The 12,926-nt window shown below is 39.7% G+C and overlaps 1 long non-coding RNA gene across 2 annotated transcripts; it reads left to right on the top strand.

Moving 5' to 3' along the window:
* The first annotated feature begins 2,136 nt into the window (after positions 1-2,136).
* Positions 2,137-12,823, top strand: LOC134351548 (uncharacterized). Of its 2 annotated transcripts, none has more exons than XR_010019175.1 (4): positions 2,137-2,248; positions 3,904-3,944; positions 5,684-5,815; positions 12,371-12,823. It is a non-coding gene; the product is annotated as an uncharacterized LOC134351548 (long non-coding RNA). The 2 variants fall into 2 exon arrangements; XR_010019176.1 differs by lacking the exon at positions 12,371-12,823 and adding an exon at positions 7,241-7,506.
* The last annotated feature ends 103 nt before the right edge of the window (positions 12,824-12,926 follow it).

Raw genomic sequence — 12,926 nt, 5'->3', positions numbered from 1 at the left:
ATACCTTCTAACATTTTCTCTATGCCAGATGTTAAATTAACTGACCTGTAGTTCCTTGCATTGTCTTCCTCCCTTTCTGAATAAAACAATTACATTTATTTTATTCCAATCAAATGGAATATTTCCTGAATCAAGGGAATTTTGGGAAATTAAAACCAATGAACCATCTACTCACTAGATGTTTCTTTTAAAGCTCCAGAAAGAAGTTCATCAGGACCTGGCTACCAATTGGCTGGCAGCTTCAAGAATTTGCTCAGTACTACTTCTCTAGTGCTTGTACTTTTCCAGAATCCCTCCCTTCCTTCCAAAAAAAAGGGGAATTGCTGGGCTGCTTGGCTCAAAGGGCTGGAAAAGCCTATTCCACTCTATCTCAATAAATAGATAAATAAAATAAATGTCCAATGTCTGCTACTTCTGAGATATCACTTGTATCCTCTAGGACTAATGTAAAACACACATTTAATTCATCCGCTTTCTCATTGTTTTCTAGTTGTTATTTGTCTCCTGATTCATCATTTACCAAACAACCTTAACTTTACACACACACACACACAAAAACACACACACACACACACACACCCCCCCACACATATATATATTAAAGTGGAAAAGCCTTGCACAGGGACGATCCCAGTCTCTCGGCCTCAGAAGTCAGGATCCAGTGGCATGAAGAATCGTTACGTCTGGCAACTTCCTTGGATGCATTGAATGGCTGCGTCTTCTCAAGTGCTCTACCGCTCCCTACATACTCCACAATGTGCTGCTGCAACGCCTTCTCGGCCGTTGAACCAGCGGGGTTTCCTCTGCCTGATCCACTGAAGCAGTCTTCGCATGCTGGGATGAGCAAGTTTGTATCTCACCAAGGGTTTGAGATGCATCGCTACCCTCACTTGGTTTAGCCGGCTTGTTGAAGCCATTGCCCGGGGTGTGGCCGCTGTCACATGCAAACAGCTACGAGGAGCCACAGGTGAGAGGTGGGCGTTGGTGGGGACCAATAGATGACAAGCCACTCCAATTATATTATATTATGTCAAATTATCATGGAGCCGTCTTTTTTATTCTGTTACAACTTTAAGCAAGTCCACAGGGAGTTTGGCCTCAACACGTAGGACATCAGTAGAGTAGCTCCTTAGCAGCTAGCCAGCTAGTTTAAATAACGTTAGCTATGCTAATGATGGAATGACACCTGTTAAACTCAGCTCAACATGTCTTTTACAGTCATTTAACCCACCATGGGCAATAGAAAAGTCACAGTTGCAGTCTGGGGTGAAGTACGTTTTATATTTTCTGTTTTTGGAACACTTTACCATGGCACTGCAGGACACTAAACTGAACTGATGACAATGAAAGAGAGAGAGAGAGCGATCTACTGTAAAACCCGCCCCCAGAGAAAACTGATAGGTCTACTTACCACAAAGAGAGCCCAATCAGGATGCTCTCTCTGTCACTCTCTCGCTACATCTGTCAATTGCTCTCTCTGTCTCTCTCCCTCCCGCTTGCTCGCTCTCAAAAAAATCGATTTCTGGATTATTGTATATAATTTGCAGGTGTCAGGGAGCCGCTATCAATATGCAGGAGACTTCCAGAACTTCCGGGAGAAGTGGGATGTCTGCATTTGTGTCATCAGCAAATTTACTAAGCCATCCCTCCACTTCCTCATCCAGGTCATTTATTAAAATCACGAACGGGTCCCAGAACAGATCCCTGATCACAGGGTAACAACCTCAATTTGACATGCAGAGTTGGTTCTCAGCTAAATGAGTATTACCCAGGAGACACACAAGAGAAATAATGACAGCACTGGGTAACAATCCCCGCCGAGTGCTTACTAGCTTGTTCTTCTATGTTTGCCTCCCAACCTATCTTATTTTTGCATGCTGGCACTTGACAACCGAGGATACATGGACAGAGAGGCTCCAGAGGTTTGTGCCTAATTGAAAGATTGCCCAGCCATCATAGCGATCTCAGGGAGTTGTGAGTCCGGGACTGTGGAATGAGGGGATCTGGACGAAACTCTTCACTGTGACCCGAGGCGCAGGACCTTGATCCCAGCTGGCGGGGGAGGCGCCAACCTCATGCCCCGAGGGAAAGGAGCAGTCGATGAGCTATTAACCGAGCCTGACGGAGCGTCGTCTCGGCCGGGCTCGGCTCTCGGCTGTTCAGGTCTGTTTACCCGGCAGGCCCGGCGGCGCCTCAGTGAGCGGGCTCGGCACCAGTATGCCTTCGGCTCTGGAGAACTACATTAACCGTATCCTTATTCAGGGCCGGCCTGGTCTGCTCCGTCCCGGCGGGGAGGAGAGAAAGCAGGCAGCTTTACATGGTCGGGCTCAGACTGACGTTCTGCATTCAGGATCTTGCACATCAGGGTCACAGTGAGAAGGTTGGGGTCAGGATTATGTACATTGGGGTGATGTTGACGGGCTGGAGTCAGGATTCTGTACCCTCAAGTCACAGTGAGGGGGTCGAGAGTTTGTGCCATCTCTTGAACACAGGTCAGGACCCTTCTTAATGGGGTAGCAGGATTTGAGAATGGGAAATGAATACATTGCGGGTTGTGCTAGTTTGAAGAGACGCATGTGTGAGATGTTGCACTTTGGGAGGACCAACCAGTGCAGGTCTTACACAGTGAACGGGAGGGTACTGAGGAATGCGGTAGGGCAAAGTGATCTGGGAATACAGGCAACACACATAAAAGTTGCTGGTGAACGCAGCAGGCCAGGCGGCATCGCTAGGAAGAGGTACAGTCGACGTTTCGGGCTGAGACTGTACCTCTTTCTAGAGATGCTGCCTGGCCTGCTGCGTTCACCAGCAACTTATATGTGTGTTGCTTGAATTTCCAGCATCTGCAGATTTCCTCGTGTTTGGGAATACAGGTCCATAATTCATTGAAAGTGGCGTCATAGGTAGATAGGGATTTTTTTAAAAAGGCTTTTGGCACATTGGCCTTCAGAAATCAAAGTATTGAGTACAGGAGTTGGGATATTATGTTGAAGTTATAAGATGTCGGTGAGGCCTAATTTGGTCCATTGTGTGCAGTTTTGGTCACCTACCTACAGGACGGATATAAACAATGTTGAAAGAGTACAGCTAAAATTTAGAAGCATGTTGCTGGGTCTGGAGGATCCGAGTTACAAAGAAAAATTGTATAGGTTAGGACTTTATTTCTTGGAATGTAGGTTGAGAGGGCATTTGATAGAGGTATACAGAATTATTAAGTGTATAGATAGGGTAAATGCAAGCAGGCTTTTTCCACTGAGGTTGGGTAGGATTATAAATAGAGGTCATGGGTTAAGGGTGAAAGATGAAAAGTTTAAGGGTAACATGATGGGAAATTTCTTTGCTCAGAGGGTTGTAAGAGTGGAACGAGCTGCCAGCACAAGTGGTGCATTCACACTCAATTTCAACGTTTAAGAAAAGTTTGGATATGTACATGGAAGGTAGGGGCATGGAGGACTATGGTTCCGGTGCAGATCGATGGGGGTAGAGAGATTAAATGGTTCAGCATGGACTAGATGGGCTAAAGGATCTGTTTCTGTGCTCTACTTTCCTATGAGTATGTTAACAAGATAAGTTATGACTACAGCTGTGTACGTTCTGAAAAGTCTTGATGCACTTGCATATGAATGCAAAGATATTTAATTGTGTGAGGAAGTTGTGAATTCCAGCTATTGGGGATAGGTCAGTGGAGAAATATGTAGATTTTGTTAGAGGTTCATAAAACCTATTTTCCCTTTCTGGTGCAAAGTATAAACTGATTATTGAGGTAAAGTGTGAAATTGAGGTTAGTGAAAAAGCTTGATGTTGGCAAAAGCATGGCAGTGTGTCTATGCTAACTGTTAATATTTGGTTTAATGTTGATTGTGCAGAAGAGACAAATGGATTTACCTTAACTTGAGTTTTTAGGTACAGTTGCAGTGGTCACAGCAGATGGAAGAATGATTGTGGTAAGTTAACCTTCATGTTGGAATTCTTACAAATGAAGTATATATTTATACTTCTGTTTTCTGAGAGAACTTGCTGTCAGAATGAACGCAATTTTCCTCGTTTGTATACGGGATTTGGTAATGGCAGTTTAGGTCAATACTGCCAAATATAAATAAAAACATTTTTAATCACACTGCTAAATAACGTGCAAGTATTATTGATAGTTTGGAGTGTTCTTAGTAGAATAAAAAGATTTGAGGGAATGAAATGTATTCAGGATTGAGGCTTTCAATAAGGCAAAGGACAACTTCTACAGTCAGTAATCCAGAAAATACCAAAAAAAAATTACCCTCACAGCAAATGTCCTGGAAGTAAGACTCAGATTCTGGACAAAAGTTAATAATTACTTAAAGAAGAAGGGAATCCAGTAGGTCTTACATTGCTGCCATAGGTATGCAAGGGAAATTTGCACTGTAAATTCTGTGAGCATGGAAGAAGAGGCCTCGAGTTGTCCTCAGTAAGGTGAGATGCAAGCCATCTAATTCATACTACTCAGAAATACATTCGTTCTGATGTAAGTATAAAGGACTCCCCACCCCCAATCATTTAATCCAGTTTTGTGCAGTTAAAAAATCTGTCTTATTGGTGCTGGCTGATTAAAAATCAAATTTAGTTGCCAGAATTTATTATGTTCCCCTTGTAGTTTTATTTGTTCCTTAACATTCTGGAAATTGTAGATATAAATTGATTTGCTATTGAGCTAAATATGCTTTACATTGGATAGTTAATTATTCCTGAACTTAAGATAATTATATTAATTTGTACTGTGAAAGTAGTTTTTGTGACTGCTTAAATCACAAGGTTCTCAGAAAGCTGCTCTATCACCAGTCTCCACCCTCTCCCAGTCTTGACACCTAATGATTTCTCTGGCTAAACACCAGTTGGTCCAGTCTCTTAAAGTAGTTACCTAATGATTGTTGGTGGTGTCACAGTGGCCCAGTATTCAATTCCCTTTGATCAGTGGCTGGTTTTCAGGTGTCTGTCATTTGATGTAATTGGTCCCCAAAATACAGAATGGATTGGACCCTTTCAGTAAGCTCCATCACTGTACAGAGATATCTGTGCCTTTTGTTTTCAAGCCTGTGTCTCGGAAAATCTTTGCTTCCTATTTTTCCACTTTGGCTTTTGCTGATGTCCTTGCTTGGAATGTATTTGCAAAAGTGTTGAACTATTTCGTAGCTTAATGCAAGGTGTGATGCCACAAACCTTCCACCCTCTCATTCCCCACCTCCTTCCCTTTATTCCATGGTCCACTCTCCTCATCTATCAGATTTCATCTTGTTTAGTCCTTTGTCTCTTGCACTTATCATCTCCTAGCTGCTCAGATCACTCCTACTCCCCACCCATCCACCTACCTTCCTCATCTCGCCTGGATTCACCTATAACCTGCCTCCCCAATGCTTTTATTTTGGCACCTGCCCACTTTTTTTCCCAGCACGATGAAGAGTCTTGGTGCAAAATGTCATCAGTTTACTTCCCCCGCTATAGATGCTACCTGACCTGCTGTGTTCCTCCAGTAGTTGGTGCGTGTTTGTTCAGATTTCCAGCAGTTACAGATTTTCATGTGATTGCATTGGGGTCAGGGTTGTCTTCAAGGTTGTTGGGAAATGCAAATAAAACCGTACCAACTAACAGAAGTTTAACTGTAGCACATGCATGTCGAGAAATTTGAACTGCTTTCACTTGTTTCATTTTAAAGGCAGGGTACACTGAAAGGATTTGATCAGACCATCAACTTAATCCTAGACGAAAGTCACGAGCGAGTATTTGGTTCACAACAAGGTGTGGAACAAGTAGTACTCAGCTTATACATAGTGAGAGAAGACAATGTGTAAGTATTTGGGGATTTACTTAACTTTCTACCGAAGAAAGATTTGAGAGCACAAGAAAATAGGAGTATGAATGGGCCACGTAGCCTTACATACCCTCTCACCACTCAACATAATACTGCTGATCTTTGTTGGCCTTAGTTTCTCTTCTGTGCCAGTTCCTCATAGGCTTCTGGTCCCCAGTCTTTAAAAACTATCTGTTTCCACCTTAAAATACCTCCAATAATCTAGCCCCTACAATTCTCTGGGTGGAGAATTCCAGAGATTCACCATTCGTTGTGAAAAGAAATTTCTGGCATTGGAGAGGGTCCAGAGACCCTCTTCAGCCACCTCTTTCAGAACTGTGGGGTGTATACCTTCTGGTCCAGGTGATGTATCTACCTTCAGACCTTTCAATTTCTCAAGAACTTTCTTTCTAGTTATAGTAACTTAACACACTTCATGACCCCTGTCACCTGGAACTTCCAGCATACTGCTAGTGTCTTTCACCGTTAAGAGTGATGCAAAATACTTATTCAGTTCATCCGCCATTTTGTTGTCCCCCATTACTACCTCTCTGCATCATTTTCCAGTGGCCTGATATCCACTCTCGTCTCTCTTTTACATTTTATGTATCTGAAGAATCTTCTGGTATCCTCTTTAATATTATTGGCCAGTTAACTTTAGTATTCCGTCTTTACCTTAGTAACGTTTTAGTTTACTTCTATTGGTTTTTAAAAGCTTCCGAGTCCCCTAATTTCCACTAATTTATGATCTATTATATACCCTCACTTTGGCTTTGACTTCTCTTGTTGGCCACAGTTGTGTCACCTTACTCTAGGATACTTTTTCTTCTTTGGGATGTATATATCCCGTGCCTTCCGAATTGCTTCCAGAAATTCCAGCCATTCTGCTCTGCCGTCATCCCTGTCAGTGTTCTTTTCCAATCCATTCTGGCCATCTCCTCTGTAATTCCCTTTTCTCCATTGTAATACTGAAACATCTGTCTTTAGCTTCTCCTTTTCATATTTCAGGGTGAATTTGATCATATTCACTCGTCCCCTAAGGGTTCTTTTACCGTAAACTCTCTAATTGATTCTGGTTCATTGTACAATACCCAATCCCAAATAGCTGATTCTCTAGTGGGCTCAACTACGAGCTGCTCTAAAAAGTCATCTCGTAGGCAATCTAGAAATTCCTCTTCCTGTAATCCAGCACCAACCTGATTTTCCCAATCTACCTGCATATTGAAATCCCCCTTTTGGCATGGATTTTCTACCTCCTGTTGTAATTTGTAGGCCATATCCTTACTACTTTTTGGAGGGCTGTATACAATTCCCATCAATCTTTTTACCCATGCAGTTCCTTAGCTCTATCCACAAGGATTCAACACCTTCCGACCCTATGTCACCTCTTTCTAATGATTTGATTTCACTTTTTACCAACAGAGTAACGCTGCCTCCTCTGCCTTCCTGCCTGTCCTTTCGATACAGTGTATATTCTTGGACATTAAGCTCCCAGCTGTAATTTTCTTTCAGCCATGATTCAGTGATGCCTACAACATCATCCCTGCCAATCTGCAACTGTGTTGCAAGTTCATCTACCTTGTTCTGTATACCGCGTGCATTCAAATACAATATCTTCAGTCCTGTATTCACCCTTTTCGATTTTGTCCGCCTTTTATGTTGTAACTCATCCTGTTGACTACAGTCTTGCCCCATCAACAGCCTCTCCTCACTTCACATTGCCTCTGTTTGTAAACCAGCTATCTCATCTTCAGCAGCACTAATATCTGCCTTTTGTACGATGCTTGTTGCATTGATAGGCAGCTCAGGACACTAGTTGCACCACGCTCAACCTTTTGATTCCTGACTGTGTCTGAGGTCTTCATTCCACAACTTCTCCACTAACTGTTCTGGCAGTCTGGTTCCCATTCCCCTGAAACTCTAGTTTAACCCCCACCGTGCAGTATTAACAAACCTTCCCACTAGAATTAGTCCCCCTCCAGTTCAGGTGCAAACTGTCCTTTCTGTACCAGTCCTACCTGTCCTGGGAGTCAATGATCCAAGAATCTTTTACCCTCCCTGCTACACCAACTCCCAAGCCATGTATCCTGAGATCACAAAGCCTTTTGTTTCTTTACTGTTTTTGAGATACTCTCACTGTTCATTTGCTGCTAACTTTGAAAATTCTCAAACACCCAGCAGATGGGAGAGCTTCCACGAACAGAGAAGCAGTTAAAAGTTGTAGGTTGAACTTTATCAGATTTTTCAGTTTCCTCTTTCAAATATCTGATATTTATGAATGATTCCTGATGTGTGCTGCTTTGATTTAAATTCTGTCAGTCAAATTGATTTCAAATTAGCCGCAGTTTAATACTAGCAGTGTAGTGAATTGCTTTAGGAAATCAGTAAATTGTTAATGATTATTTTCTCTGTAATATTTTGGCAGATTTGTGACTAAAATGGACCAAATTTGCCCTTGTAAGCTTAAGTCTGGTGGTGAAACTATTTGTTTTGCAACTTTGAATTTGTGGTGGGAAATTTGATAGTCCAGAGAAAATCTTTTTTGAGATAAATCCTCTTATTCACTTAGCAATTTATATTTACTTGGCAATCAGAAAATCTCCCAAAACCCTGTAGGTATCAGGACAAGAAAGTGGTTTACTAGGTAAGGACAACAAGAGCTATGATGCTCACATAGGTCATAAACTCCACTACTCTTTAGTGGGTTGAATAGCCCATTTCTGATTGTACTTTAAGAAACCGAGAAAGGAAGGTAAAATTAAAGCTGTCATTTAGGTTGAAGGGCTTGTCCGTGAACTGGACTTCCATACGTGCCCGGTATAAATGATAAGAGTGCATCAGCTCTGAAGTTTTACACTTTTGTGTCCCATTAAATATCTTCTGCTCCATTTGTGGTAGAGTTTGTGGGTCCCATAATTACATTGTCTAGCTTAGAATCTACAGGAGTAGAAGTGGAAGGAAATAATTTCTGACCTTGAGGTGCCACAGAAGAGGGACAGATGCTCTTATCTGCAGCCATGAATGATTGTGAATCCCAAAAGCTATGTTACTTGCATATCTGTTTAGAGCTTGGCAGGGGAGAGAACCAACCATCTTAAGTCATGCAGAAACCAGAGCAAATGTGGTTTTGCTGAAGGAATATGAGCAGATAAAGTTAGAAAACAGAACTGTATAAAAAAAAAGCAACATACATCAAAGTTGCTGGTGAACGCAGCAGGCCAAGCAGCATCTATAGGAAGAGGCAGGGTCTCGGCCTGAAACGTCGACTGCGCCTCTTCCTATAGATGCTGCTTGGCCTGCTGCGTTCACCAGCAACTTTGATGTATGTTGCTTGAATTTCCAGCATCTGCAGAATTCCTGTTGTTTGTGTATAAAAAAAATATGGATTGCTGTGTAAGTTGTGTGAAAATGGGTCAATACAATCAGCTGAATTCAAGTCACAAAGTTTGGAGTGGGTGACATAGGTTTCTGTTGAAGGCATAGGGATGTCACAGTTAGTGCCAAGGACCCAAGTTCATTGCTGACCTGCTGTGTGAAGTTTACATGTTCCACAACCATGTAGCTGTGCTCCCATTCCCTAAATGTGTCGCTGCAGGAATCAATGCTGTATCCATGCAGAAACACAAAGGTCTCAGCAAATGATTTTGACAAGAGGATCACTTGTAACACAAACAGAATGCCGATACTAAAAAGTTGGATGCGTGACTTGAAAGTATATAGAGAGTGTATATAGACTCAAGTCACACAGGTGGACTAATGGTGTGAAATGAGAGAAGGAATAATATGGAAAAATGTGAAGTCAATCACTTTAGTTGAAAAAAGTGGAAAAGCAAAGTTCTAAACTGCACACAGAACCAAACGACAGTCTTTCTCCCTTGAAAGCACAAGGGAAAATAAACAAATGCAGGAAAATGTGGCATTTTAATTTGCCAATGGTAGAAAGTAAACGTAATGGAAAAATTGAGAATGTGGCAGCAACAAGACATGAATTTGTTTATAATTTTAAAGGAAATGCATCATATTTAAATATTCATGAAATTAAGATTCTATACTTTAAATATACCCAGAGAATTTTATAAATATTTTATTTATTCAGACAAGAGTGAATAATAAACTGAGTCTCTAGTTCACATTGTACCAATTGTATATATTTAATTTGCTTTGTGAATCCACCAAAATGAACACTCAATGCAAGTATAAGTATAGTTTTAATCACTTGTAAAGATTTTTTTTGTTAACATAAACCTCATTTCAACATTATTGCAAAAGGTTAAGGAGGATGTTGTATTGGGTATTTACACAATTCAGTGTCACCATTTTCAGGACATTGGAAATACCAGGGGTGATATTGGTATGGATGGGTTAAAGGAGAGAAGGGAGACACACTTGCTGGTGGTTGTGCTTGATCAACTTTTACAAATTAACACTTTTATAATGGGGGTCATCACTTCTGAGGTAGATAGGTCCGCTGCAGCCAGTGGCATTTTGAAAGCACCAGTTTACTAGACGCAGGTATTCCAGTAGATGGCACCATCTCAATAATGCTGCCTCTATGTTGGACTCGGTGGATGAATGTAAACAAAAACAATGAATTTAAAAACTGTCAATAAAATGGAAATGCTACTTACATGGAATTAAATGTTTTTCAATAGGATCCATTTATATAAGAACCCGTTAATTTTATTAACCTTGTTTAATTTTGATAACTGAGCCAATTCTGTGAGCAATTTTTTTCCACCAAAATATATTGCATGAGGTTCAGAAATAATGGAATGAGGTTTTTTGAATGGAATAATCAAACCATCACATGAGTATAGAAAATGTTAATTAAAATTCTTAGGTCCATTTGATGATACTTATTTTACTTGACTGATTAGAGGCTGCATTTAAAGACAAAGTTATAAGCAGATGGGTTTAAAAATAACTGGCTTGTTTGTAGTATTATTGTGATCATACATGCTCAAAATATTAAACTTCCTACACTAAATAAATTCTTGTATGATATAACAAAACATTCACATTTACTTTGAAAACTTGTACAGTGCAATGCCTTTGCACCATGTACGAAAGCAAGTTCTTAAAATCTTGGCACTATTTCACAAGGTAAACTAGTGTAGAATAAATACAGAGTGACAATGGAATAAACACCAAGCATATGGCAATTTTACCAAGGTATTATTTACAAACTCCGTTTTGGAACAGTTTGTGATTAAGATGCACTTTGATGAGATGTTTTTTATTCAGATAATGAATGTTAATAGTTATAAGAAACAGTTCTGTCAGTATTGGCATTACATTATCTGCAACAATAAAAATAAGTCCTGTAGAGTAGTTTACATAAAAATATTCCTGAGCAAAAATTTGCAGAAGTATAAAATTTAATATTTTAATCAATTAACTAATGTACTGATATTACTAACAAACTTACTGGATGAATACATACAATATGTAATTCTGATCTGCTTTATACAGGATCTTAATATTAAATATATGGTGCAATTCAAATCTGGTGATTGTCCTTTAAAACTTTCCGGTGCTGTGCTATGCTTGTAGTTAGAGGATCCTCAATTTGGTCTGATTTTGTCAGGGAGGAACTAGTAGATCCCATGGGTGAGATATGTGAACACACATCATCCAAGTCGGCATAGGCTGGAACACAGATTTTAGACATTAGTTTAACTGAAACTGCTTTCTAAATATGCCACCTATATCCGCAAAGCAACTTTTGATTAAGTCGTATGAATGCATTTCATGTTGCCTTGCCTTTCCATTTTAGCACGTGTTGTTCTACATGCTCTGTTACATCCGTTCTTTAAGAATTCTAAAACATTGTTTCTGTACCTTGACCCTTAAAAATAAAAGTTTTGATCCTGCCCATAGCCCCAGCACACTTTCATGAACGCAAAGTATTTTGGTTATTCGTCTGGTATTTTTGTAAATTCGCAGTTTGGTTTGTGAAATTCCATGTTCAATCAGAGAAGGAGAAACAGGCATTAAGAAAGGCAAATCAATGAAGGTTATTTCCAAACACAATTTATAAACAGGTTACCTGATGGTAAAGGAAAAATGGGGAGAGAGCAGAAAGAGAGTATGGAGCTAAAAGGCTGCTTTTATACAGTAATTACAGAAATTTATAATTGATATCAATTATGCAACAAAAACATTTTTCTGAAACTAGAATTTCCATAGTTACACCTACTAATTCAAATACTTTAATTCAATATTAAGAGCTTAGAATTACCAGCAGGTTGTGTTTAAAATTAGTCCAGTAATTAAATATCATATGTTCTACATTCCTTTTTATTACCTTGAGCAAGTTCTCTGTTAATACTTTTCCTCAATTCATCCCGCATCTGAAATAATAAATAGATGAATGCAATTTATTTTGCTTTTTGGAAACTGAAAATAATGAATTAGACAAAAAACGAAAAGTGGAAATATTCTTGTGGGTTTATAAGGAATGAAAGTAAAATCAGTAATGTTTCTTTCTTAAGATGTGTTAAGTTATTTTTAAGTTTCTTCCTGATGATCTTTTTTTCCTTTCTGGCACAGCTGTGGTTGCTCACCTTCAAACTTGGCGGAGTTTTCACAAAACTATAAAACAAAAATAATGAAAATTATTTGTAAAAGATATGCAACAGAATGGATTGAGATTTGACAGAGAAAAAAATAAAAATGCACCAATATCAAGTCTTGAGCTAATTCACATTGTGAATGTGATCAAGCACTTTGTCATGGGCTGCAAAATTATGTGGGACTGAGTTTTTACCTATTTTTATTATAACATTAAATCAAGGAAGTACAATGTTCCTTCAGTTTCTACGAGAGATAGTGTACTACTATTCAGCACATCACATTAGAAGAATGTAATGAAGTGGGCAGTTTAGTCTGAAGAACATTTGAAAAGCATTCTGAAGTTTGCACTTTCAAAATTTGGTCCAATACTTCCTTTCCATTAAATTTATTCTCCTCTCTTTTACAACGCCATTTTCTTGCTTCCGGAGTTGCTATTGGTAATTCACTATGAAAGAGGAGATGCTTGGGACGATAAACAAATTTAATTTTCTCAGTGAACACTACCCCTTTGGTACCCGAATCCTCTTGTCTG

This window comes from Mobula hypostoma, chromosome 9 (assembly GCF_963921235.1).
Source record: "Mobula hypostoma chromosome 9, sMobHyp1.1, whole genome shotgun sequence".
Classification (NCBI taxonomy): Eukaryota; Metazoa; Chordata; class Chondrichthyes; order Myliobatiformes; family Myliobatidae; genus Mobula; species Mobula hypostoma.
This window is presented reverse-complemented; position numbering and strand designations above follow the sequence as displayed.